Below are 6,146 nucleotides of genomic sequence, written 5' to 3'. Positions count from 1 at the left end.
ATGAGTGATTGATCCTTGGTCTCATTGGTTGTGAGGACTGGCGTGAGTATAGTGGAGAAGCTGTTGTGCAGGGGCTGACCCTATGGAGCAGGATTCACTTTAGCAGGGCTCTGGTGCCTGCCCAGAGTGTCCGTTGGGTGTGTCATCCCTGGAGGTAGCTGGGTGATGCTCTGGCAGGGTCCGAAGCTGGCCACCAGGCAGGCCAGCCTCCCAGGAGGCCCCACTGCAGGCTAAGTTCAGCTGCAGCCTTTGTCCTGCCTGGGGCCACCTGGCATGAACCACAAAGCAATCCACCGTTGACTGCCACATGCATTTGGATTGGAGGTGCATTGAGAGGCCAAGCCATGAATCGGGGCTGACTGTTGCTAGTGCCAGGCTTACAGCTGCTCAGCCAGAGGTACAGGACACGCTAAAGCCAGATGCTGCTTGTTTGGGTTTTGTGAACCTTTGAGCGATTTTAGGAAAGTCCGCAGCTTGAACCAAGGCAGGCTGTTTACATTGAAAAGCCACTGGAAAGAATTTGAGTGGGCCTGAAAATTGGGTGGGTCGGTGTCTCAGGAATCACCAGAACAGGGCAAACAAATTGTGTTATCCAGGTTGATGGAGACTCAGATATGGTGGCTGCCATGTCAGCATGCTGGGAATGGGGCAGGCTCAACAAAGAAACAATGGCTTCTGCCAGCTCCTCCATCTGGGAGAGAGCTGCCCCTCCAGCCCTCACTCTGAAGCCAGATAACTCAGTTCCTCCCTGTATATCCTTATCCCTTTTCAAGCTGCCGCCTCAGTACTGGAGCTCAGAGCAAGTCAGTCTGTCAGCAAGTAAGTCCATGTGTGGTCCCTTTAAGAGGAGCACCTGGGACACCAGCCACCCTTGTCTCACTCAGCCACAATCTCTGCTGGTTTTTCACAACCAGAAGTTATGAGGACTTCTCTCCTTGGCACTGAAACCCTGGGCTGGGGAGCCTGGTGTAGGGGAGGGTCCCCTTGATTCTCCTGGGGGGACCTCTGCAGCTGAGATATCCCTCCTGATTGTTAATGGTCATACGCAGGTGTGGGACCTGCCCATTCCATGTCTCTGCCCCTCCTACCAGTCTTGAAGTGGCTTTTTCAGAATGTTTTTAGTTGTAGGGCTTCTGTTCAGCTAGACCTCAAGCAGTCATGGTTGTTCAGTAGTTTTGTTGTAATTTTGAAGTGGTCATGAGAGAAGGTAAGCAGAGTGTTTACCTACTGTGCCATCTTAACTGTATCTTCTTTACTATTTGTTTTTAATAGATACTCTATCACAGTAAGAAAACATCTTTTATTCCTTGGTTTCCTAAGAATATTTTCTCCTAAGGATTGCATATTGAATTCTGTCAAATATCTTTGTGGCAATATTTGTAATATTTTTCTCACTTAACTTATTTCAATAATGAATGACATAAGCAGATTTTATAAAGTTGATCCATTCATAAATTTTTAGAAATAATTCAACTTTGAAATTAATATAATGTTGGATTTAATATAATAACATCTATATAGGATTTTTACAATTATATTTATCAACAGTATTGGTCTTTATTTGTTCATGTCTATTATGTTGTTCTTGTTCATTTTTAAATTTAGAGCAATGTAAAACTCATAAAATTAACTGGGGAACATTCCAATTTTCTTGGAGAAAATATTTGCAAGCCATGTAACTGACAATGACCTTACATCTAAAATGTATAAAATATTTTAAAAACCCAATATTAAGAAAAAACAAGCTAATTAGAAAATTGGCAAATGATATGAACAGACATTTCACTGATGCACATAAGTACAGGAAATAATATTCAATGTTACAACTTTCCTATCTTCTATAATTACACAGATAACATAGGATTTAATCAAAACTTTAATAAATATAGAGACCTTTTCCATAAACCATGGACGTCTTTTCTTTATTACTATTATTTTTTAAACTTTTCAGTTTCTTTCCTGGAAATTTGCTATGTTCTTGAGTCAATTTTGGTAGTCTACATATTCCTATAAAATCATTTCTTTTCTCTAGTGATTTCAAAGTTACATGGTCAATATTTTTCTGTTAATGGTTATCTTTACATTAAAAATATATTTGAACTTAAATTTCTCTGCCATTCTGAAGAACAAAATAATGTCTATGTACTCTCCTTACTCTGTCTTCCTCTCCCAAAGATGAAAAGGAAGTTTTACAATATTCCTTCTTCAATTCTCTCTTAGACTTTGTTTAAGTAGTTCTAGGTTATTTTAAAATATTATATATTTTTACATTAAAATGCTTATATTTGCTTTACTCATCAGAGTCATAATTAATTGTTATTTAAAATTTTTAGTTTTTTAATCATTAAGTAATATAGCGATATATACTAATTATAAAAATGCATGAAAATAAAGTATTTGTCACCACTGACAATGCCAGTGCCTTCCAAAGAAGTTATGCTGTTCTGGATTTGGTATATACCCTTTCAAGTATACAGTGATGCATGGCATATATATCCAAACGATGGCATTGTTATATGCAATATTTAGAATAGTTTCATAAAACACAAATTATTATATAACTTTCTTTATTCTAAATTGACCTACATGTCTTAGAGCTTTTTTCATGTTATCATGTATCGATTTATTTTATTATTACTATTTTATTATTATTATTTTTAATTAAGGCTTATTGGGGTGACAATTGTTAGTAAAGTTACATAGATTTCAGGTGTACAATTCTGTATTGCATCATCTATAAATTCCATTGTGTGTTCACCGCTCAGAGTCAGTTCTCTTTCCATCACCACATATTTGATCCCCCTTACCCTCATCTCACACCCCCCACTCTTCCCTTACCCTCTGGTAACCACTAAACTATTGTCTGTGTCTATGAGTTTTTGTTTCTCATTTGTTTGTCTTGTTCTTTTGTTGTTTTTGGTTTATATACTACATATCAGTGAAATCATATGGTTCTCTACTTTTTCTGTCTGACTTATTTCTCTTAGCATACTTTATTATTTTTAACTGCTGCATGCCATAGTGTAAATATACCATAATTTATTCACCCATTCCCTATTATTAGACATGTAAATCATTTTGGAGCTATTGCAAACAATACTGAAGTGAAGTGAGCATTCCTTTAGGTGCCTGTTTTTCAACATGTACAAGTGTATCTCTAGGTTTTTAAGTCAATTGGGCTTTCATTCAGGAAATGCATTAAATACCCTAGGTTTTTCCAATCATAAAAAGAGTTAATGTAGAAATAAGATGTCGATAAAATAATTGTAAATGCTGGAAGTGTGGAAGTCAGGTGTTTCACTGGAATTTTGACCTCAATTTTGATTGTTGTTGATGGAACTCCAGAATCAGGTCACTGCTGCTGCCATTGCTACCAGAGATGCAGCCATCACCACCATCCACATGCATGGAGCTGGTGACTGATGGTGGATGATGAAGTTTGGCCCCTGCAAACGCCTTCACTATTTAGAGTTTACATGTCTGTCCACATTGTTGTAGAGAGATGGCGTAACTCTTTTGCCTTCAAAAAAGTCATGAGAATTTACACCCAGAGTCTCAGCAGCAAAAGAGTCTGAGGTATGTAGGTTTCGCTTTTCAATCTGTCCAAATAGGAAAAGCGGATGAACCAGGTGTTGAAAGAGTCAAACCAATCTACCATAGTATAGACTTTTGCCTACTCAATATCCATAAACAAGTTTTTATACATATGGAGTCCTCCAAACAGCCACAATATCAACAACTTACTCCCACCTAACATTATGCAACTATCCCTCTTACACATTAAATGTACCCACTTTGCAGAGAGACGATCCAAATCCCATTTGGTGCTCTATCCATCCCTGAAGATGTTCACTCCTTTTCTAGTTCATTCACAAACCTGTCTTGGTATCCAATAACCTCAAAACTAAATTACAGTCAACCACTGCCTCATAGAAATAGAAGTGAAAATGAGAAAAGAAAATAGGTTAATACATGTAAATACTGGGGGGTGCCAAAAAAATGTACACAAGTGGACACTTTGGTCAACGTTGCTCCAGCAGTAGTTCAGCATAATCAAAAGTGTCTGGACGCTGATGGTAATCACTTTGAGCACCTCTTGTAATTGCAGAAGTCAAATGTGACTTGTATTCATCTTCTGTTATCAGTGTATATTGAGTATTATAATTTTAATAGTTTTTCTCTTTCTTAAAATGTGTATACATTTTTGGCACCCTCTGTATATACATAACAAAGCAAGAAAGAAAAATATTATAGCTATGACAGTCCTCAGTCCTGCAACAGGTCAGAAGAACATAGTACTAATAACTTCCTTTGTCCACTATCAGTTTAATGGATTAACTTGCCCTCAGTCAGCAATTCAGTGGTCAGAGCTCTGTACCTAGTGGGGTAACCCAAGACTTTCCTCCATAAGTGCCAGAGCTCTGCCTGGTTTTCCCTGTATTGGGTAGCTGTGGTCTTTCATTAATCTTTGCTGTTGGATACAGAAGTACTAGAAGACATCCCAAGGGATTCTTTGGGTTATAAATACTCATTTCTGCCCTTGATATGTACCAGTGACTCGATTTCTGCTTGATAATCAAGGTCAATTTTTCAAGCCGTGGCAGTAATTCCTCTTTCGTCTATAAATTCAGTAGCATGAGAACCCCAAAGTGGCCAGGTCGCTACCTCATCTTTTAGTTCAGGGAAATCATTGTTTTCACATAAGTAGAAGTAGCCCTCCATTGGGAAATAAGACATTTAAGTCAGCAGAGTTCAAAATCATGGTAATGAGAAGCAAAATTTTTGCAAGTGAGTAATTAGGTATAATAATGAGAGGAACCACTTACATTTCACCCCTTTGGCCCCCAGACCCTGATATTTTATTAGCAGGAAAATTAGCACTATGTTATAAGATTGCCCCCAAATCACAGGGAGTTATCTTTCAGCTGATATATAAATGAGTTTTCAATGGACAATCCCACCATTGTATAAGGTGTTGAGATACAGAGTAAGATCCAGTAATCTTGTAAAAATGAGTCCATTGTCTAATTTAAAAATAAATATATATATAAAATGAGTTCCTTGGTCAGAAAGAATATTGTGTGAAATACTATGACAATGAAAAAAGACATTCAGTTAGGCCATGGATGATGATTGTAGCAGAAGCACTTGGACAGAGAAGGCAAATCCATATCCAGAATTAGATTATTTTCAGAGTCATATATGAGATTAGACCCAAGTAGGTCCTGAGCAAATTTCATGAGCTCCATTTGCAGAACACCCACTCACAGATCTGATGGTCAGCAGGTATGCAGAGGTACAGCAATACCAGATATACAAACATTTAAATATCTCAGCAATAGTTAGTAAACAGTACTTCCCTGAGCTCCTCTTTTCCTTCTCTGAACTCTCTGGTTGGCCCAGCTCCTCCTTTCAGATCCAGGCAGTAGGGTGAAGAAAGGTGTAAATGATCTGCTTTTATGTTTGTCATTGTTGTCTTTGGGACAAAAAAAATGGGTGTAGGCAAGGAAATTCACTTTTGTTCATATACTCTCCTTGGCACTCCAAACTTAGAAACCTTCTCCATAATGAGTAACAACCTCTACAATTATTCCTGCTCTGTGTCACACATATGTCATATGTATAATATTATGTATATGTCATAATGTAGTATATATGTCATATGTATTACTATGTGAATACATAGTAAGCCCTCACTATATTTAGTTTGATTAATTAAAAAAAATAAATTAAACTTTGAAATTTTTTCTGCTATAAGCTCCAACCTGAAACTGAAGTTCAGAACTCAGTCTTACTTTTTCTGGTCTTGTCCTACGGCATGTTAACGAAGCTGTGGGGAGGGCAGGGCGGAGACCCTTAACTGACTAGACTGTCAAACTCCAGTGCAACAGATGACAGTGGTGGATTGACAGTGGGTTATTATTCATGTCTCCTTCTCTGCTTTCCCATGCCAACATCTCCCTGAGAGCTCCTCCGTCCTCAGGAAGATGCGGGCATCATGCCCTGGTTTGTCAGAGCCGTGGAATCTATCCTTCTATAAGGCTGCCACCCACAATGGGAAAGTGGGAGAGGGAAGGAATCAGACGCACAGGCTTAGGTTGGCATAAGTGTCTCAAACTCTCCAATGAAAACTTATAATTTCTTTA

Source organism: Rhinolophus hipposideros (assembly GCF_964194185.1).
Source record: "Rhinolophus hipposideros genome assembly, chromosome: 1".
NCBI lineage: Eukaryota > Metazoa > Chordata > Mammalia > Chiroptera > Rhinolophidae > Rhinolophus > Rhinolophus hipposideros.
The sequence above is the reverse complement of the archived record's forward strand: the minus strand, read 5'-3'. Positions refer to the sequence as shown.